We start from the raw sequence: 21,933 nt of genomic DNA, 5'->3' as shown, positions 1-21,933 counted from the left end.
CTTTTAACATGCCAATGATATCTATGAGCGGTACCCCAAAAGTTTGGTTATTGATAAAATGTGGCCGTATAAACTGAGGCAAGGATGAGGATGGTCTAGATAGGTCCAGATAGTCAGGAAGGGCAACATATATGGTAGAAAAAAGACATCCTATATCAAATGAAGCCTATCACCGTAGGCCAGGATCCCAGACAACCTCAACCTCAATTAACAAACGTTAACCGCTGTGTTATTCAGTGAAAACTGTGGTCCCTCTGTCACCACTTTGCTACCTTGGAATTGAACCACCTTGAAGGGCTTTGGTGTAAAATTAACCACTTTAGTGTTCATTCCAAAAGTAAAACTAACAAATGGGAAACCAGAAGCTCGGTGTTTGTGGTATGAAATCACCACTGGCTTAAGCATTCGAAATATTGGCGTGGACGAAAACTGATCCTGAAAATGTCCAGCCGCGGATGCAGATTACTATGTTCAAATCTTGAATGCAGGGAGCCTCGTGGCATCGGAGGTAGGGGCGTGGTTGACGTCGCGACACAACATCATCGAAAAGTCGACCCGCTACGCGCTCACTTTTATACCACAGAGCAGGAGAATCCCTTCCATGCAGCTGTTTGTAGGGCAGACTGTGGGCTGATTCAACTTACCTTGAAGGATCGATCTTTCAATCCTCGGAGTGGGCTGAAGTCAGACCAAGAGCGGATCGATGAATGGAAGTCGAAGGCAATTTGCGGTAAATGCGTGAATTATCTTTGGCAGCCATTTGTCGATTTCCACTTATCGAACAGATGGCTGTGAGTTGGGGAGCTCTTTGCTGAGATGGAAGTGTGCCATTCAGGACGCCGTGTTCGCCACCCGAGCTTATAAAAAGCTCAAAATGAAAACGACCAGTGTAGAATGTGTGATTCGACGTTGAAACGTTGAACCATATCATTTCTGACTGCACTGTAATGGCACCGGTACAATACAGGCATAATGCTGTATGGAAGGTGAGCCATCAAAACCTTGCATACAAGTATGGGCTGATCATGAGAACATGTCAGGTTTACCGATATGAGCCGCAAGTAGTACTTGATAGTTCTACTTACAGAATGTATTGGTACCGGCAAGTTTTAACTGATCGGCGCATATCACATAACAAGCCTTCAGGCTGTTAGTTAACAAGACGGGTCACACCGCGTCTATTATTGATAATAGCAACATTGAACGGAAATACGTGGAGAAGAAGGTGAACTATGAGTGACTGGCTCGGTAAATCAAAGAAAGTTCCCATAATATTGTCAGCTACAGGTCTCATCTTTTTCGTCAGCCTTTATCCCGCCTATAAGCGGGGTCGGCTTCTCGTGACCGGTTTCGTCATTTTATTTTATCAAATGTCTGTCCTGGATGCAATCTCGAGGCTTTTAAATACTCATCCAGCGTATCAACCCACGGTTGTTTCAGCCGGGCGTTTGACCGCTTACCATCGGCTTCGATGTTCAGACCAATCTTGGCAAGTGGCTTCTTGTTGGCGCGAATTACGTGACCATCCATCGAAGTCACCTCTCTCGTAATTTTTCCACGATCGATGCAACCCCATATAGATAACGGATATCGTCATTTCGGATGTGATCAAAAAGTTTCACGCTACTAGTCCAACGTTCATTGTCTTTTATAGTATGTTAAGCCAACACTCAGAACCGTAGAGGGCGACAGGACGGACGAAATTGATGGCAAATGTTAGATGTGAGACGTTTGTTGATATGTCGTTCATAAAGAACACCAGTTGCGGAAAGTCACTTCATCCAGGTTGCGTTAATGAGTGAAGCTTTCTTGGGACTCTCACACAGTCAAACCATCAAGAAGTACACCATTCTGCATATGCGTTCGATGTTGCAAGGAAATTTCGATGGGTTCTCCCACTGATTTACCACCGGTCATCACCACCAGCGCCCCTTCATCTTTTAAGTAGGATCGTCCGATCCTAAATGCTTGACACTTAGTGCTAGTATTAGGTCAAATCCATCATATCTCGAAATATTCTAGCCAACATTCAAGATTGATGTTTCATATTATGTTATTGCAATTTTATGATTCTAGGACCAACTCAGAGGGGGTCCGCAGTACCTTTATATATGAATATGCAATTATTAACTTTAGTTCAGCAGATATCGCAACTGAGAGCATTTTACCATAAGCATGAAGTACCGGAATTTTTTCTGATTTTCTCAGTTGGATAGCTTTTAAGAACAGGTCTTTAAAGTAGCTGACCGTTGCACTCCTCCCCTTTGTCACCAATATTAAAACTCAGAGATCGAGATCATTTGATACGTTCATCGTGGAAGATTACAGTTAACCACATATGGGGGTTCACAGTTCCAACCTTTCTTCGGAATTGGGTGACAATAGCTGTACCCGTTTCTGAGAAGAGGTCATGTGACAGGCATATGTATCTATACGTATGTATTCATGCCACTCATGAGTTTACCGTTCGAGTGTTACTTGAGCATATTTTCTCCTTCTTCAACATAAAATCTAAACAGAATTCGTTTGAATAATTACTGAAGGTATTCGCCTAAGAATCCGGTGGGAAATTCCGGGATGAGTTCAACAAAGCCATGAATCCTTAACTCTTCTCGAAAAACACTCACTATAAATAGATTCCCCACCCGAAATTCACGTTCACACGTGGGTTTCAGGAAAGCCTTTCATCGAATTTCACTTCCACTCGGATTGTATCCTTGAGAGAGTATGCTCGCTCAGCATTCCTGACATACATAACCGAGGAAAGAATCAGAAGCTAACCTTCCTATTTTGACAACAAACGTCACCATTAATGTGATACAAGTGGGGATCTGAAATTAGATTGCGCCTATCTTATTCTGGGAAGCCGACAATCTCCAGAATTGGATGAAGTCAGTCCTTGTCCCCGAAACTGTATGTAGATTGACAACTGGCACTGATGAATGTTGCCGAGTGATGTAAAGGAAATCTACTTTTCTCCAGTTTTCCGTTTTTCGTCTCTCCGTGGAGACGGCAATGACGTAAAATTGCAAACAATAGTTGTTGTGAAAAATGAACGGAAAAAGGAAAATGGATGAACGAGAATAAGGGGTGAAGCTCTTCAGTGTTAACTTGCAGATTTTAAATTTCCGCTTAGGGAGACAATGGCATTAGCATCTTTGCTACAAAAGTAGTTAAACTTTTGCCAAATTATATCTTCTAGGCTTTAAAGAGTTTTGTCTGCGTCACGAATTACGGTGGAAGGTCACCAAATTTAAAGCTTTCTATCCATATCCGGAAATATTCTTAGAACTCGTTGAAATTTCGTACGAATTGCTGAAGAAGTTGAAAACGTAGATAAACGAACGAATCTGTCATATTCCTGTCTTCGGCTACATATTTGCGTCACCTATTCAGAATTAGATGCTAGCACACACGACTTGAGTTCACATGGTGATATCGATTATTTGTACAAATATTCTTCAAGTTTTACAGAATAAATGAAATCCTCCATCCATGAGGACCTTTTTTACTCTATTGGTTCTCTTCGATTTTCTCTTGGAATATCTCCTATTTGACAGTTTATAGAGATTGTTTCATGGGCTTGTATTCGCAAAACTGTGAAGCTGTTAGCAATTTGGAAAGAAGTATTGAGTAAGTTCCGATTATTCTTCAATTTAAGGTTTAATTATTGGGCAAGGTTTCCCCTCCCTAGCTGGAAGAATTGTGACCGTTGGGAGGAGGTACTCGACATGACCCTGCTGACTGGCCCTTGGGGTGGAAAGGTGTTTGATCGGAGATATTTCTCGGATCACAGTTGGGTACTTTCCGGCCTAAATCTCATTGTATAGGCTTTATACCCTTGGAAAGACCTCATGAGAATCGACTTGAGCAAGTTTTCTCAAATGATCAATACAAAACTCTCCGGTATTCCGTACCATTGGAACAAAAAGTAGCCGAAGGTCAGAGCTGTAGAGTAGGCATTTGAAACCGTATCTAAAAGTATCTCGTGTTGGGTAAAATTTAGCAAAAAGACACTGCTACCGTGGTGGAAACAAGATCTATCGAATTTCAGAAAGCTGCCACAGGCACAAATGCTAATAGCTTCACTTGGACTGCTAAAAGTGGTATAAGTCTTCTACCAGAAAGTGGTTCTGCTGGATTACTTCCAGTACATCGAAAGCATCAGTGAATCTGCGAGACACAGAAGGAGTCTTGCGAAATGGTCTGGACGGAGTCTTCTAGTGAGACCCTGGAACTGTTACTCGTAGTTCCCACGTCCCAGATAGCATTACCGTGCGGCACAGTTCGACATCATCAGTCAGGATGTTGCACGAAGTAGTTCAGAAATTATGAGCATTTAGAACAGATTATACCACATGCGAGCCGTGTAAAACGAACTTCGCTCTGGGCCCTCCGACCAGGCTATGATACAGTATTCCTTATCGACAGATCAAAGATTGTTTGTGGGGAAGATGCAAGAGTTTTCTACGATACACACATTGGTATAGCTAATGGTGATACTGGAGTCTGCCAGTGTCTGGGGCGTGATGGAATCTCCAAAAATAATAGCCAACTGACATTAAAGCTTTGTACTGAGAGGCGAAATCCTTGTTGTTTGGGCAGTATAACTTAGTTTACGTGATGAACATACAGGGAGGTAAAATCACTCTCTTCAGGGTTTCCGGGGAATGGACAGATGGCCGGACTAACCAGCCGGGGCTCTTCTCTTCACTAGGTCTCGACGGACGCAGTCGTCGCGCTATTGTCGGCTGTGAGGGCTCAATTTCAGATGCCAATTGCTCATAACCTGCGCTAAATTCAGGAGGATCTGATTCTCCTGCAACAAGACCCAAGCTTTTGTGCCAGAGACGATCAAATGCATACAGGATTACAACGGCTTGGATGGGGACTGGCCAATAGGGGACGATGGGACAAGAATTAACGTACCCCACAGTTTGCATTGTCGAAGATGCGGAGAAGATGGAGAACCCCTAAGACACTTCTTTTATGAGGGCCCAGTTCTAGCTAGCGCCTGTTTCGGGTCACAAGGCAAAAAATTCTTAGTGACTTCAAAGAGATTTCTGGTTGCAGATTGGGGAAGCGACTTACTTCGCGAGTGCTACCGGCTGGCTGTAAAGGGCTAAGCCGGCTGGACTTTGCTCTCCTTGTGTATGTAATAATATAGTGTAATGAAATTATTGATACTCAGCCTTAATTAAATCGTTTCGCGTAGAAGGAGCGGAATAGGATTACTTGATCACATCACGAGTAGCGTGATTGAACCTCGCAAAAATATATGGAAGTCTACTAGTAAAAAATATTTCTGCATATAGAAAACTCTTTCACGAGAAAAAGCGACAGCTAAATGATCCTAAGCAAATTTCAGTTATCCTAAAATAGAAGCACCTGGTGAGTTACTATTAATTAATTCAATTAATCTTTGCGTGGCTTTGCAGACACGAAGTAATTAGAATTTCACGGTGAATCCATTGAAGGATGACAAATTGGTCTCGTGTGGGCAAAGTAAGGCATAGAGTGCCGAAAAATGCAGTACAAACGAAAACCATAAAGGGGAGATAATTGCAGTTTTAATTAGCCCATCGATAATCACGTAAACACATTCATGTAAAATAACAAGCATCTATATACTCATTAAGCGTGTTGAAAATATATGATAACAGCCGAGAATGAAACAGTAATCCGAGATCCGGGTCACGGTTATCAATAAAATGATGCAAAATTTTGACGGGTAGGAGCGAGTATATCAGTGAAGCAATTACAGGGACATCACGCTGTTGAGTTTGGAGACCGTTTAATCTATCTAGGGTTGAAAATTACATTCGTTAACAACTATGACTACTAAATCTGCCTCTGTTTGTTACTTTGGCAAGCAAATTGCGATTGCGTTCGAGAAAAGAATCTCCCGACGAATTCTTGGCTCCCTAAAGAAGAATGGACAATTTCGAAGCATATATAGTGACAGAATCTACGAGCGACACCGGGAACGTCTCATCTTCCATAAAATCCGATTCAATAGGTTGCAGTATGTAGGTCACTTAATCGATCTGGTGAAGGATGATTCAACCTGAAAAGTTTACAAGGGCCATATCTATGATAGAAATACAAGATGTGGCAGGCCCTGCCTCAGGTGGGGCGAGGAGAAGTTCCTTACTAAGGCAGGCCTACACTGGATATCAGTTGTTGCGCCTCTGATGATGGGTCCCACCATAGGACTACGAACCAGATAGCTGGAAAGAAGAGGATGTATTCGCAAGCCCTAGCCTCGTTTTTCACAGCTATCCTGCGGGTATTCTCTAGGGACAATGAAGTCCTCGGTGTTTAACGTAGGTACCTGTCTTGAGACTTAATCCTACGGCCCTCTTCAGGCACGGATTGATTTTGTGACCACAATCAGAGCCCCGTTAGACAAGCAGAACCGTACCACTCTATGTCAAGTGCATGGCTTGGCATTCATACTGGTGGATGCGAGCATCACCTAAATCTCTACCGAACTATGGAGTACGGCACCCGTGTTGACACGCAATACCACGTCCAGGCCCGAAGGTCTCTTCTCGCTTGAGCACAACCACAGCCCCCATGAAACTCCCACTAGGGGGGCCAACCGCAACCAACCGAGCTGTACTCAGATACGACAGGAATTCTCCTGAAGTATAAAAGTCCAGGGGCTACCTCGGTTCCCATGGTACCAGTATAGCCCTGGTAAGGTTTCGTGACCGAAACCACTTTAGATGAGTCCCCGTGCAGACTCGGGTCTGATCGCCCCTGCTAGGCCTTGGAGCATTCGCCTACTGCATCACGGCTGGAAAGCCAATGCGTTACAGCGTTTTCCGGTGCCACCACGTAGAGGTTCTCCTCGGCCACTTCGTTTTGATTCAGCCGACAGGGTTGCCACCCCGTCTTCCCCCCCGCCATCTCAGAGCACCTCCTCTAGGGACAGTAAATTTCCAGCGGGGCAACTAACCGCCGTATGGGAGTGTCAGTGAAAAAAAAAGCAAAAACGTTGCAGTCTCAACTATGCTGGCTGCCGGCGAAAATCCTGATTCCTTGACACCGAGCTGTTTAGGGCACAATACATTGCAAGCTGGATACCCGGCTGTCGTAGCGAGATCGGGGGCATCATCCGGAAGCTTGGTAATAGAACCCTGGCTATAGTTTCAGATAAAGTAAGAAAATGTTCTCTAGCTCCAAGAAGGATGGATCGAAACACTGAAGCCTTCCATGGCTTCAGGTTTGTGCTTGACATAATGAAAAGAGTCTAACGATGCTCAGAGACAGTAACTACATACATCTACTGCGACAGGCGGTAACCACATGATTGAATTACAATTGAACTGAAAAAGTGTAGAGCATAATTTTTGATGTGCAAGAACTAAGGAATCTTTTAACGAATACAAAATAGGGAAGAAGAATATTTGTTTTAAAAAATAGTAAATGTAGTTTAAGAAGACTACACACAAAACGTGACATTTATCAAAAAAAAGCTGGACTAAAAACCAATCACCCGGTTTTAGATGGAGTCAAGATCGTAGCGCAAATGTTAATGTATTATGTATTGTGTTTCTCTAGCACTTCCCCATGCAGCAACAAGCTATAAACAACCAACATATACATACAGTATGCAAAATTCGTATTGGAACACCTATGATTTTACAGAAAAATGGTTTATTCTACGAGAAAATTAAATGATTTTAGCACAATTATATTTCTAATTATTTGCATTTGAGTTAAGACACTTTTAACACATAAAAGTTTTTAAAATAACAAAACCGGTTTTTCATAATGGGCTATAGATCATTATTGTCGAAGCAAAATTCGTATTAGAACACTAATGGTGCGACACTGTACGCTTCCAGGAAATGCACAATTTGCCCAGATTGTGATGTTTTAGAATAATCGGCTGTGTATCGAGTTAGAGAATAGTTTTAAGTATAAAAATTACATTTATTTTCCATAATTAGTTATACTATTCAAAATTTATCAAAATGGGTCGGAAGTCAACAGAGTTATCAAACGATGTTCGAAAATTAATCGTTAATTTGCATGAAAATGGGAAATCGCTCCGGGAAATAGCAACAATCGTTCAAAGAAGTCAGACGACGGTTTACAACATAATCAAAATATACAAATCAAGCGGCAGGATCAATAAGAAATCGCATAATCCGAATCGAATGCTTCTGACTCGCAGACATCAGTCCTTTCTTCTCCGTCAAATTCGAGAGGATAATGCCGTAAGTGCTGTAAAGCTAGCTGCCCTCCTAGAGAAATATTGTGGCGTAAGTGTAACAGCTCAAACGATTCGAAATTACATTCGCCGGCTTCAATTTCGGAGCAACGTAAGTGCAAGAAAACCTTTTATAAATACAGTAAATCGGAAAAAGCGAATTACATTGGCAAAAAGGTATTTAAATAAAAACTTCCGATTTTGGAAAAATGTAATTTTTACCGACGAATGTAAATTTAATGTTAAGTCATCGGATGGTCGCATACGAATTTGGCGTGAACGAAATACTCGCCTCCATCCGAAAAATCTGAGACCAACCTTTAAACATGGGTACCGCTCATTAATGGTTTGGGGTTGTTTCGCTGCATTCGGCGTTGGAGAGCTCCACTTTATCGAAGGAAATATGAATGCCGCGCAGTATATCGACATTTTAAAAAAAAATCTGCATAAAAATGCGAGAAACTTGGGCATTGAGGACCGCTACATATTTCAGCAAGACAATGACCCCAAGCATACCGCTTTAAATACTCGCTTGTGGTTATTGTACAATTATAGAGAATATTTAAAAACCCCTCCTCAGAGCCCAGACATTAACCCTATTGAAAATTTGTGGTCAATTTTTAAACAGAGGTTAAGATATCATAGCATAAGAAACATCAGTGACCTTAAAACTGCATTACAGGAAGAATGGAAAAAAATTCCGAGAAACTTGACTGAAAAATTGGTGCAGTCGATGCCAAAACGACTAAGGGCTGTTATAAAGCAAAAAGGCTACCCAACTAAATATTAGATGTGTTTAAGAAAATGAATTTTTGTAATCCATTTTAGTGTTCCAATACGAATTTTGTTTTTGTTAAAGTATGAAATTATTATTATTTTTTTTTTTGTTACCAAAATTTTTAGTTATTTTTATACAATTGAATAAATATTTTGCTTTAAAATCCAAAACACATTTTAATTTTTCAAAATTCGTGCGAATTTCGAAGATTTAAGCAAAAAACTGTTAAAAACCTATGTGTTCCAATACGAATTTTGCATACTGTACAAAAATACAATATGAAATTGATAAAGTGTCATTACAATATTATTCCGATCGCCGCCTGTTACGATTGGTTTTGGCACCAAGCTGGAAAATCTCTATATCAAACGCGGCCAGATGCAGTAACACTAACACACAAATGGAAACCAATACCAATGATGATGTGCAGAACGCAACTCCGATTCTGACAGAAAAACTTCACCCACCGGACATTAAGCAGTTTCACCTCTCAGCTGTAGTCCCCTCGAAGGGGCATATTGGAGCAATGGGTTGAGTATTTTGATGAACTCCCAACACCAAAATATTGACGACTTGGAGGTCCCACCAACTCAAGATGACAAACAAATGCTGCCACCACCAAGCGTAGAAGAAACAGTCCGTGCAATCCAGCGATTTAGAAACAATAAGTCGCTAGAAACCGATGAAATTACAATTGGTTAAATATGGAGGGGGCCAACTACACCAAGTGGTTCATCAGCTAATCCTCAAAGTGTAGGACAGTGAATCAATGCCTGTCGAACGCCAATGGGACATTATCTGTCCTATACATAAAAAGGGAGATATCACGCAGTGCACCAATTGCAGAGGTATCACGTTGCTGAGTACCGCATATAAGAAACATCTATATCTTGTTAGGCCGGATAGCCCCATACGCCTACAACATTATTGGCCCATACCAAAGAGGCTTCACTCCAGGCAAATTAGCAACAGATCAGATTTTCTCTCTGCAGCAAGTGATGGGAAAACCGTTGAAATACGGACATTAGTTGCATCATATTTTTATCGACTGGTCCTAATCCATATGCGAGGCCCGATAGAAACAGCAGGATCACTAGTCAGACAATTCAACATCAGCAACGGTCAAAGACAGCTCTGTCATGCGTCCCCAGCTACTGACATATGCTGACGATATTAACATTATGGGAAGAACATACCGAGATGTGCAGTGTACCTTCATCCAGATCGAGAAGGTGGCGTGAGATCTCGGGTTGCACATTAATGAAGACAAGACAAAGTATATGATGGCAACGACGGCGTCAAAGAACAAAAAGGAACCAACAACATCGAATCGCACTAGTCAAACGAAAACAATAAAGATAGGAGACTACAACTTTGAGATCGTTGAAAATTTCTCCTATCTAGGATCGTTAATCACAACCGATAACAGCAATGATGATGAAATCGGCGCACGGTTGTTCAGAGCAAACAGAGAATACTTCAGCTTAGAAAAACTTTTCCGCTCGATGGGTCAAAGCTTATATATTCCTAGGATTCCTGGGTTCCTAGCCAAGTTCGGGTGAATTGTGAGATGGGATTTTTGGCCCCTACATGAGGATAGACGAGTCCGTAGCTTACATAACGACGAAATCTATGAGCGATACCACGACCGTCTGGTTGTAGATAACAGCCGGCTCAACAGGTTTCGGTGGTCTGGTCACCCAGTCCGTATGGATGAGGATGATCCAGACCGGAGTGTCTATAATGGCAATATCTATGGTAGAAATAGAAAATGAGGCCTGAAATGGAGCGGTAGCGTAGGTTAGGATGGCATTTTGGCGTAAAACCAGGGTGTTTGGAGTTCCTTACTAAGGCAGGCTTAGACCGGGTACCGGTCATTGATGATGATGGTGAGCTTGTTACTGAGTGTTAGGAATGAAGGCTGGAAACTCCTTGAACTCGAAATTAGAAATTAGAAACCTACTGTCAAAAACTGCGAAGCAGAAGGAGAGATTTCAAGGATGTCCATCCATATCGATGGCGGAGGCGGGTGTGCTCTCGTTCTATTATTTCCCTGCGTCGATAAAAATAAAAATAACCCCAAGCGTTCATCTAACCACAACAATAAACAAATCGTGCAAACATAATAATAGTGTATCCCACTGCATAGCGTAGCCAGCAATGTAATTGTCACCCCTCCTTAATGTGTGACCTGTCTACCACTTTTGCCTTCTGATTACAATGCGTATGAATGCCAGGCCTGCGGGCCCATCGAGTTATCCGTTTGAGATAACATAGTGATACGATGATACGACGTAGATTAATGTTTACGAAAGCTTGGAGCTTTCGAATAACAATGGAGTTAATTCTCCATGTGCTATTCCCATAAAGAAACGCAGAAGGAACACTAGCGCTGAACAGTCTCAATTAGATCTTGATATAAATATATTTTCAGGTTTTAGACTGGGCAGCGAAAACCGGTCTAGTGCTGTTAACGGATATCATCAGGGTAGTAGAGGTGTGTGAGGAAAGATGTCGTCCATTGATTCCTCCACGTCGTCTGGACAAACAGCATCGTGAATGCCACCAATAACAAGAAGAAATAAAATCGGTGACAGGGTGCAGCCCTGGTGAACTTCGTATTGTATCTCAAAATTCTCCGAGATTTTACCTCAATGCAGCACATGGCATTTTAAGACATCATATGTCGCTCCGATAATGGCTATTAGTTTCTTCGGAATGCTCCTCCTGCACTGAGTACTGCATGTACACTCGTTGTCCACGCTATTGAAGCTTTCTGGAAATCGATGAAGAGTCGGTGAAGTGAAGATCTAAACTCCGCGCACTGTTCCAAAATGATCTGTAGCGTGTTGATGTGATCAATGCAGGAAGATCCAGAGCGGAAATCAGCCTACCCCCTGAAGATCAAGCTTTCGAGATGTTCTTTGATACGGTCCGGGGCTATTTTAGCATTATCTTTGTGACGACAGAGAGTACGCAGAAACCCCTCCAATTGCCATATTTAAAACGGGCGTTCTTCTTTGGGATCTTAACGATCATCCCCTTCTCCCCTCTCTGAGGAAGAACTCGGATTCCCTAGATTTCCACACGAGTGGAAGCAGCAGATATACAGTAACTGCAAGCGTAGCCATAAATATTCCTGCGAGGAGACTGTCAAGCCCAGCAGTTTGTTCTGTTTAAATGCATTAATGACCAAAATTGTTTCTCTTCTGCTTGGAGGAACAATCCGTTTCCGCATACTACGGTCATTAGTCACTTCATTCACAAGAAGAGGAACCTTGCCGGATGTGATACGGTTAAGTAAGGTGGTGAAGTTTTGTTTCCATCTCTTGAAATGCTCGTCATCGTGAATGAAAAGTCAACCATAGACGTCCTTCGCAGGACCGTCGGAAGATTTACGACTACATGCAAGCTCTCTCGTGATGCAATATACCCTTCTAATAACAATGCCCTAACAAGCGAAATAGCAAATTCCCTCCGGCACATTTCCGGAAGAGGGAAGCAGTCCTCTTTAGAGTCCCATCGTCTTATTTCGCTTAAGTCCAGAATGTCCAGCTTGTATCGTTGGAATTCCCGCACAAGATGGAGAACATTTTGACCATTCTGAAGACCCCCGCTACCGTCGTCGAAGAGCGTGCGTAGATTCCAGAAACCAATCATAGTCCGTTTTCGATAGCCAAAGGTCAGAGCCATGCGGTCAGCCACTATTTGAGGGGTAGTTGATGTTCCACCAGCAATAAAGTTTCAAAATTAAGTTATTTTGAACAAATTCTTAACATTTCTTAATTGTTCATTTATTTATTTTCAATTCAAAAATTCGAAAATCTCAATTCAACTTTTTTCTCTGAAAACTTACTCTAGACTGAACTTTCACGATTGCTCTGGCGGCCTCGTGGCAGTCACATGGTTACCATCAGGTAGGCGAGTGTACTCTTAAGCCCGAACCTATAGGGCCAAACTGGCGACTGTAGATGATATTTATGCTATTTGAAGAAAAACTTGCAGAGAGGCTGAAACCGTCATCAACAGAATCGAAGAAGGGTGGAGCAACAGAAATCAACCATCAAGGGGGAATACTCACAAGAAATTCAAACCTGAATCCAGGGAAGGAAGCCCTAAGTAAGCCTAAAGCGATCGGGACTTGACGGTAGCTATGTTCACTGTGAGGAGCAAGGGACCATCAACAACGTTATCATTGAGTGGATGCATAAAAGGTAAAATGTCAAGCTGTGTTCGACGGCCTACGATTCCGACTGGATATGAAACTGGTACACACTTTTGAAATTGCCACATTGGGAGGAGCAGAACTATAGGCATGTGCTGCAGGAGTACACTTTGTGACAGTTTATCTTCCCAAAGCCCCAACAAGACAGGCAGTGGAGCTCCTGGACGTGATCATGGCCCAAAATGAGGATGCCAGCACGCAGCTGTGGAAAGTGCTTATAAGTTCACGAAGAAAATGATCGTACACTGGAGGTAATTAAGAACAACGACGATTCCGCTGCACAAGACACAGGAGCAACTAAAAAGTTTCCACTTCTCAGTGCTTATCAGATGGAAACTATCTTAAGATCTCTGCTGGAGGTACTCAAATTACGAAAAAGAAAGCCGGGTTCGCTGACTTCTGATGGGTATCTGGATAGAAAGCGAAGCGCAGAAGGTTAACATGTCTTAGGAAGGAGCAGAAGTAAGTGCTTCCATGAATTTTCCTGAGTAATGGACTAGAAATACCAAACGTGGGCAATATGGACTCATCTGAAGCAAAGACATCAAGAATAAACTATAAACGGATACAACGGTGGAAACCTCAATGGTGTCATTAAGGATGTTTTTGCGGCTTGCTGTATGCGACTGTTACCTCATTAACTGGAGATTTAGAGTAGCTAGGAATGACTCCAAAGGTGTAGTTTTCATCGTTGCAGTACTCCTTAGGCGAGGAGCCCTATTGATCCGCGATAGCAGCTTCCTATCGTTAGTCAAGTTTACTTCGGCCCCAGACGATGCATACATCCAGTGAACACATAGTAGTGAAAGCTCTAGGTCTTACCTACTGCAGCCCTATATTGCCAGAACTTTCCTGTTCCTGTTCATGCCGATGATTTTCAGAACAGAAAGACGAAGACCGGCTGAAAAAACCTAGAAAGGGCTGGGCAGCTCGTGCTGACAGGCATCAGTGCTTGGATTTTGAAATTGGACGATGTGATCGAATGATCGATATGGTTGGAGAAGAACATCTTAAAGGCCAACTACTTAAATGGGCTATAAAAGCTAAACGACGAAACGCGTGGTTTGGCGCTACTTATAAGCTTTGTGTGTACTATCCCCTCCGAGCACGCAGCCCTGTTCCTGTACAAATCAGCAATCATGATGATTGCCTGGTCAAACTTTTCTGGCTTCTTTTCAAAATTCGCTACGCAGAACCGACAGTTTTTATGAACAAAATCTATTTTTTTAATTCTTCTTGAAACATATGTCGTTGTTGCAATGCAAATTCCCTCAATCACCCTCATCTTTGTGTGAACAATTATCATTATCAACGGCGCAACAGCCGGTATCCGGTCTAATAAGGAACTCCAGGCATCTCGGTTTTGCGCCGAGATTCCACCAATTCGATATCCCTAAAAGCTCAGGAAGGGTCTGCCTCGACTTCTTTTTCTACCATAGATATTGCCCTTATAGACTTTCCAGCCTGGATCATCCTCATCCATATGGAATAAGTGACCCGCCCACCGTAACCTATTGAGTCGGATTTTATCCACAACCGGACGGTCATGGTATCAGTCATAGATTTCGTCGTTAGGCAGTCAACGGAATAGTCCATCCTCATGTAGGGGGCCAAGAAGTTTGGAGTCGGAAACTTGGCGTTTCAGTTGTTAAAGGTTTGGTTGAATTTTTATGTAATAATATTTGGGTACACATGTTTCCATAAATAGATGTTGTATGATGTCTCAGATGAGTTCCTATAGCATGACAGCATGTGATGGATGTACGATGAACTTAAGAGGGAGCCGCATTAAGTTTTCAAAATATAATAATATACAATTATTAACTTGATTTGAGCAGATATCGTTGCAAAGAGTATTTTGAAGCCTAGACAAAACCTTTTTTTTTTGAGGAGGTGGAAATCTTTAAAAGACACTGGCCTGGACACGCCAGCGTGTGGGATTCTTACCCACTAAAATCACCCCTCACTCCCTCCAGGCCCCGTGGAACCACTGTACGGTATTACATCACGGGGCGGAGTCAGCTCAGTTTAGCTTGGTCCCCTTTCGTCTCTACGCGGCGTACGTAACCGCGCTTTTCTGATCTCCTCTGCCTTTCGCAGTTTGCTCTGGATAGATACGACCATGGATTTGATCGCACCCCAGTCCTCTTCACATGTTAGCATTCTTCGCACCAGATTCCCTGGTACAAGCACCCCTCCTAGAGTCTCCTCTAGGTTGATGATATGATTCCCAATTTTTTACGGCGCTTGGTGATAAGGACCGCTTCCGTTTTTTCCTCCGCAAGTGTCAGACCACAACTCTCAAGCCAACCCTTAACAGCACTGATCGCTTCTCATGAGTATAACTCAGCATCTTCGAGATGCTTTGCGACAACAACCAGTGCTATATCATCCGCGTAGCCCACCACCGTGGCCCCCTCCGGAAGGGGAAGATTACGAACATCGTTGTACATGATGTTCCACAGCAGTGGGCCCAGTACGGAACCCTGTGGGACACCCGCGGAGACAACGTACTCTTGGGGTCCGTCATCAGTGTCATACCAAAGACTCCGTTCTTGTAAATAGCTGTTGACAATAGCTGCAAGATAAGCAGGAACACCTATCTTCGCCAGAGATTCCCGTATTAGGTTCCAATTGGCCGAATTGAATGCATTTCTCACATCCAGTGTCACGACTATGCAATATTTGCTGGTACTGCCGTTTCCGTGGATTGCATCTTCAGCCAAGCCAGTAACCATTTTGATGGCATCAATGGTTGATCTGGCTTTACGGAACCCATACTGCCGATCTGAGAGACCTCCCTGGCTCTCAACAACCGGGAGTAATCTATTATAGATTACTCGCTCTAGCATTTTGCCCACAGTGTCCAAAAGACAAATAGGTCTGTAGGAGGTTGGCTCACCTGGAGGTTTGCCAGCCTTAGGCAGTAGAACCAACTTTTGTCGTTTCCATGATGCAGGAAATATCCCCTCGGACATGCACGCTTCGAACAACTCAGCGAACATGTCCGGTCTGGATTTCACGGCAAGCTTAAGGGCCTTATTCGGAACGCCATCCAGATCCGGAGCTTTATTATCTTCTATCCTAGTGCAGATCTCCAGCAGCTCGTCACTGGTGACTGGCGGTATTGCCGTGTCGTTCAACAAGAGTGAAGGACACGTGATCTGCGGAGATGATCGGTTTCTGAATTTGCCCCATCACGATTCTATAGGCGCTCCCCCACGGGTTTACGTCCGCTTCTAAACAGAGCTCCTTAAAGCATTCCCTCTTGCTCCGTTGGATGGCGAGCTTGAGGGTTTTGCGGGCTTTCATATAGGCGTGCTCTTTTTGCCCTTGGTCGATTTTGTCTACCGCTCTTTGAGCCGCTCTTCTGGCTCGGTGACAGGCTGATCGAAGGCTGGCCAGTTCAACATTCCACCAGTAGTTTGGTCTTCTACTGGGGAATGAGCACCTCCTCGGCATGGACGCGTCACACGCTTCGGCGATGCATTGGACCACATGGGCAGCTCTTTCCGTAGAGGCGCTTCCTTTATTAGGTTGGTCTAACCACACCTCCATGAAGGTCTGCTCATCCAGAGCTTTAGCTGACCAGCCTGACATCTTTGGCGGTTTCGGGCATGATGATCTTATGCCCGGTGAGTCCACCCATAGCCCAAAGAAGATTGCCTGGTGATGGCTGTGGGTGTAGTGGTTGCTGGCGCACCAAGACATACCACGTGCCAGTGCAGGGTTGACAAAAATTAGGTCTCCGATTGAGGTAGACCCCCCTTTCTGAAAGGTGTTTACATATCCTTCGTTGGTCAGAATGACAGCCAACTGTGCGAAAGCGTCTAATAGACTGCGGCCCCTTGCAAATGTCTCCCTGCTACCCCACTCACGGGCCCAAGCATTGAAGTCACCAGCAATCACCCTTGGACTACGACCCCTTGCGTCGACAACAAGACTGTCAAAGCATTTCCTCGAATTCGGGCGGTGTCAGACTTGGTGGGGCGTAACAGCTGTACACATATACCCCGTTTACCTTCGCCCACACAAAGCCGCTCTATGTCTGATTTCCAGTACATTGTATAGCTTGTCAACCGCATGCCCATATCGCCGCTCCACCAGACGAATCTATAACCCAAACGCCACCGTGACGGTTTCTATAGGGTTAGCTAATGATGGCAATTTCCACCTCGGATTCGTAGATGGTCTGCTCGAGTAAATTTTGAGCGACCCTACAATGATTCAGGTTTATTTGAATAAGCCTCATTTTTTCATTGAAGTCAGCGCCTTCCTAAATTCCGGGCATTTAGCACTTCCCGCAATATGCCGGTAATCCCGTCCCTCACTTCCTTCGCATAATAAGCATTTGGGGTCCCTATTGCACGCTTTGGTAATATGGCCTTTCTCCCCAAACCTTCTGCATCGATCGGACCGATCAATGCCGCTGGTGCATGCCTTCGCGAAATGGCCAAACGCGAGGCACTTGAAGCACCTCTTTAGAGAAATCTGCTCTCTTAGACGGCAAACAACCCATCCGATTGGAACCTTCCCGGCCGCCAATAACTTCTGCGCGGCGTCCACTGACAATCGCAATGTGGCCGTTTGAGTATTGCCATAGGCTTTCCGCAAACTCACAATGGACTCTTCGGCAAGTTGCTCCAACTTGAACTGTTCCGTCAAGGCGGTGCAAATGTCTCCTTTGGATGTCACATCATCGAGATCCTTGCACTGTATATAGACCTCATGTTTTTGCGTCCGTACTGTGACATTCTCCCCAAGTGAGTTCTTAACCTGAGTTCGGAAGCCATCAGTTTTGCCCAAGCTAGTTTTTTTCAGCTCAAACATGAGGTCACCCTTTTGGGTCCTTCGAATCTTGCTGACATTTCCACCTAGATCTTTTAGGTCAGCTTTGACCTTTTTCAGTATCCCCGCGTAGGACAAGCTTCCATTGCTGGAGATTACAATCGCTTCTGGGCGAATGCGCACTTTTGCCTTTTCTTCGCCTTTTTGCTAACTACCTTGGTCCAATCACCTTTTTCATTCTCCTTGGATTTTGTCGAGTCGATTGCCGGAGCTCGCACTTGGGGGACCTGCTTTCTCTCTTCCGTGCCATTAGTTCCGTTTTTCGGAACTATTTGTATGGTTTTTTTCCTCTTAGGCACCTGTTGACTTCACAGAGGATCCACATCTCCTTCCCGCACTCTCTTGTTTAGTGGCAGGCCGATTGCAACACGATTAGGTGTTACTTGGGTTGCTTGTGACACCGTTGGGGCAACAGATTTCGACCTGCCCTTGGAATTTTGTTCCACCTGCTGCGATTTGTTGTAGAGCACTCTAATTGCTCTCACCATATTTTTTATGGCTTGGTGAACGTTGTGCTTGTCCTTGATAAATTCAGACAGCTCCACTATTTTTGCACCAAGCTGTGTGAGGGGTAATTCCTTTGCTTCAGGGCTCTGCTTTCCATGATGATTACTAACTAGATTACTACTTTTAAATAGTCCTTCACATTTGGCATTCATTGACCTTCCCTCCGTTTTATCTTTTTTGATGTTTGGCATTGGCGGAGATCTCAAAGTTTACGAACTTCTTGTGAATGGGTCCATTTCCTGGTCCTGGAGTACCTCCTGTTGCTGCTCCTCTTGAATATGTGCGGTCGATGTTGTTGCTGTTTTTGTTGTCAAACGAACTGCTTTCAATTCACCCTTCTTCGGTTTTGTTACTGGTGTTCTTGGTAGAGTGGTACTTCGCTTAAACACTTCCTTTGCCAAATCTAAAACACTTGTAGCATTAGATGCCACGGTGGGCAAGTTGTCCACCACCGAGGCACTGCAGTCGAGGGATATCGACGGGCGGGAGCCTGCTTGCTCACTCCCAAAAGCCGCCGGTACTGGGGTTCCGAGTCCCTGCACTTTACTCCTTCTCAATTCGTCCATGTTGGTTTTATTTTCTGGGTGTCCTTCCCATAGCCATTTTGGTCCACGCACCAGAGATGAGCAAACACTAGCCCATGTACAGTCAGAAAAGAAAAGTGCATGAACACATATTTACACATCAATAGGTATGCCCCAATCCGTCAGCTGGGGTCGCGCCTGATGGGAGATCTGGCCACTCCTCATAGGTCTGTCTGTCTGTCACAGCCTCTTTTGTCAGAAATGGCTGCACCGATTGACACGAAATTTGGTGAGAAGATGGGACCCATGGACCGCTAGACATGCAGTGAGTGATATCCTTCTACGTTGAGATTTAGGGGGGGTCCCCATACATGTAAAAGTGGGGTGTAAAATTTTTTTTCACCAAATATAGTCACGTGGGATATCAAATAAAAAGTCTTAATTAGTACTTTTCGAAGGTGGTCTTAGTTTTGAGATTTATTAAAAAGGTGAGGAGTGGGAGGGGTGGAAAGTGATGATTTCTTTAACGGACCCATTCTCAGAAACTACCCAACCGAAAAATCTGAAAAAAAACGTAAAGCTGCCTCTATATAGTGCCCAGGCCTCAAAATACTCTCCATATCGATATCTGTTCAAATTAAGTTAATAATAGTATATTACCTTATTTTTGGGAAAATTGAGTAAAACCCCCCTTAAGTTTATCTCAGAGTTATGAAAATTGGTAGTAGTATAAAATATAATAGGGAGCATATTATCTCCAAGGTTGATCAAAATTGTACTATTAGTAACAAAGTTACAGTAGCTCAAAGTTGTCTTTACCGTGTAAATTTACAACCCGATGTACTAAATCGGATATGCTAAATGCATATTCATAACGGGCTATGTACTGATGGGATAGTTCTACACTAAAATATACTCACACAAGAAGCAAACAAAACCTTTCATACCTGAAGCGCCTAGCTTCCGGTTTCCCGTACTGTGTAGTTTCTGAGAATGTATCCTTGAAGTAGCTTTGAACCCCCGAACCCGGAACACCTGGCAAGGATGGTATACAACACCACTAGGAAATGGTTCCTAGTAGGTCTTATTGTGATCTACGTGCCTACCTTTCGGCAGGGGGTTAGGGTCGTTTTCACAGCAAAGGCGTGGCTGCTAAAATTGGGGGAGGCAACTCTGGCAGGCGAGTACACAATTTGGTGATCGTTTTCGATTGTGCCCCCTTCCAATAACTTTATGATGTTGGCAGTAAAGTTGCTGTGTCCTGAAGTCGATGTGGATCGCTACCTGGCGACAAAAGTAACGGGAGGCCGCTCCAAGGGAGTATGCTATCGATTATTATATGGAGTATACAAATCAACTCACTATTGTGGCAGCTGCTAGAAATGTCAATACATGTTCAAACATTTGCGGATGTCGCGGTGCTGCGCGGTCGCTTTGATTGACAGTTGGTTGCTAACTGTTATTGGGACAATGTACAACGATTTCTCATGCTACGTGTTCACCTTCTAAAAAAGAAGTGGAATCCATGAAATATTTCCTTTTTGAATGTCCTGCCAATGGGCGCATCAGACATCAAATTGTTGATACTGATGTACTCTAATTTTAAAGGATGCCATCACATCTACTAGTGGAACCCCTGCGGTGTACAAACAAATGTGGGATATGTCGACGAATGGGAACGCCGAGTACAATGGACCAGACTAAGCCTATCCACATTGTGCACATACACCCACACAGTGCAGCTCCGGCCTGTAAACGTCAGTTGCTGGCTCGAGGTAGCCCCATGTAGCCATAATTTTGTGCTGGAGTATTTCCACCATGACTTTTTTAGCCAACCATACACTCTTGCTAAAAATTTCATGATCCTCATTGCAATGATTCTTTGTTTGAGTTGATTCGGTTTCCAAAGCTCAGTGAAATGTACTTTCGTATTCCCAGCGGTTCGATCTAATCGGAATTCTGCCATGATGTGATGCTAACACTGGCCATCTAAGTTGTTTCGTTAATGCCTGTAATAAATTGATACCTATCGTAGGCTACGGCTTGAGCTTTCATTGCAAGTTTGTCATCACACAGTTGAGCATCTGTGGAAGTAAAAGTAATTTTCTGCCGATTGCGAAACGAATGTTCCCGTGGTGATTGCGATATGCTTTACTATTCAGATTGTATCACCCTGTCCTTGTCGCTTTAAATATTTGAGATAAGACATCTAACAGGTGTTTTAAACCAATGCTTAACTTGATAACGGTTTGCTATCAATAAATGCAGAAAGGCGTTTTCTTTCGAAAATGTCTCCGTATCTATTTAAGGCCCAGATTAGTATCTGATGTACCACTTCAACCTACTCTTCATTCAGACCCAAAAAAATTTCAAACAAAAAACATGCAAATCAACTCTCCTTGAGTGAATTGAAATTTTTCGTCACTTAAGGAAATTAAATTCTTAATGAAAAGATGCTGTCACTGCTAAAGGACGATAAAACACTTTTTGCGAGATGCTTTCAAACTACTCCATTCGCGGCCCCCTATCGCCTATTCCTTCAAGAATCCTTTTGTAAATCCCCGTTGTTATTCTTTATGGCTTTTGTCGACTCGCAACGCTACCACGTTTTTCATATTAAAAACCACCTAACATTCCAGCACATCCACCTGAAGAAATAGCGTCAACTGAATTGCAGAGGGACAAATCATGACCTGACTAAACTTAAGTGAAAAGCGTTGATCTGAATTAGATTAAATTAAATTTTCCGTAATTAAACTGAAGCAGAATATTAGCTCGTGGCCTCTACTTTGCATTTTCTGCTTTTGCAAATGGTGGCACAGGTAAT

This window comes from Hermetia illucens, chromosome 1 (assembly GCF_905115235.1).
Source record: "Hermetia illucens chromosome 1, iHerIll2.2.curated.20191125, whole genome shotgun sequence".
Classification (NCBI taxonomy): domain Eukaryota; kingdom Metazoa; phylum Arthropoda; class Insecta; order Diptera; family Stratiomyidae; genus Hermetia; species Hermetia illucens.
This window is presented reverse-complemented; position numbering follows the sequence as displayed.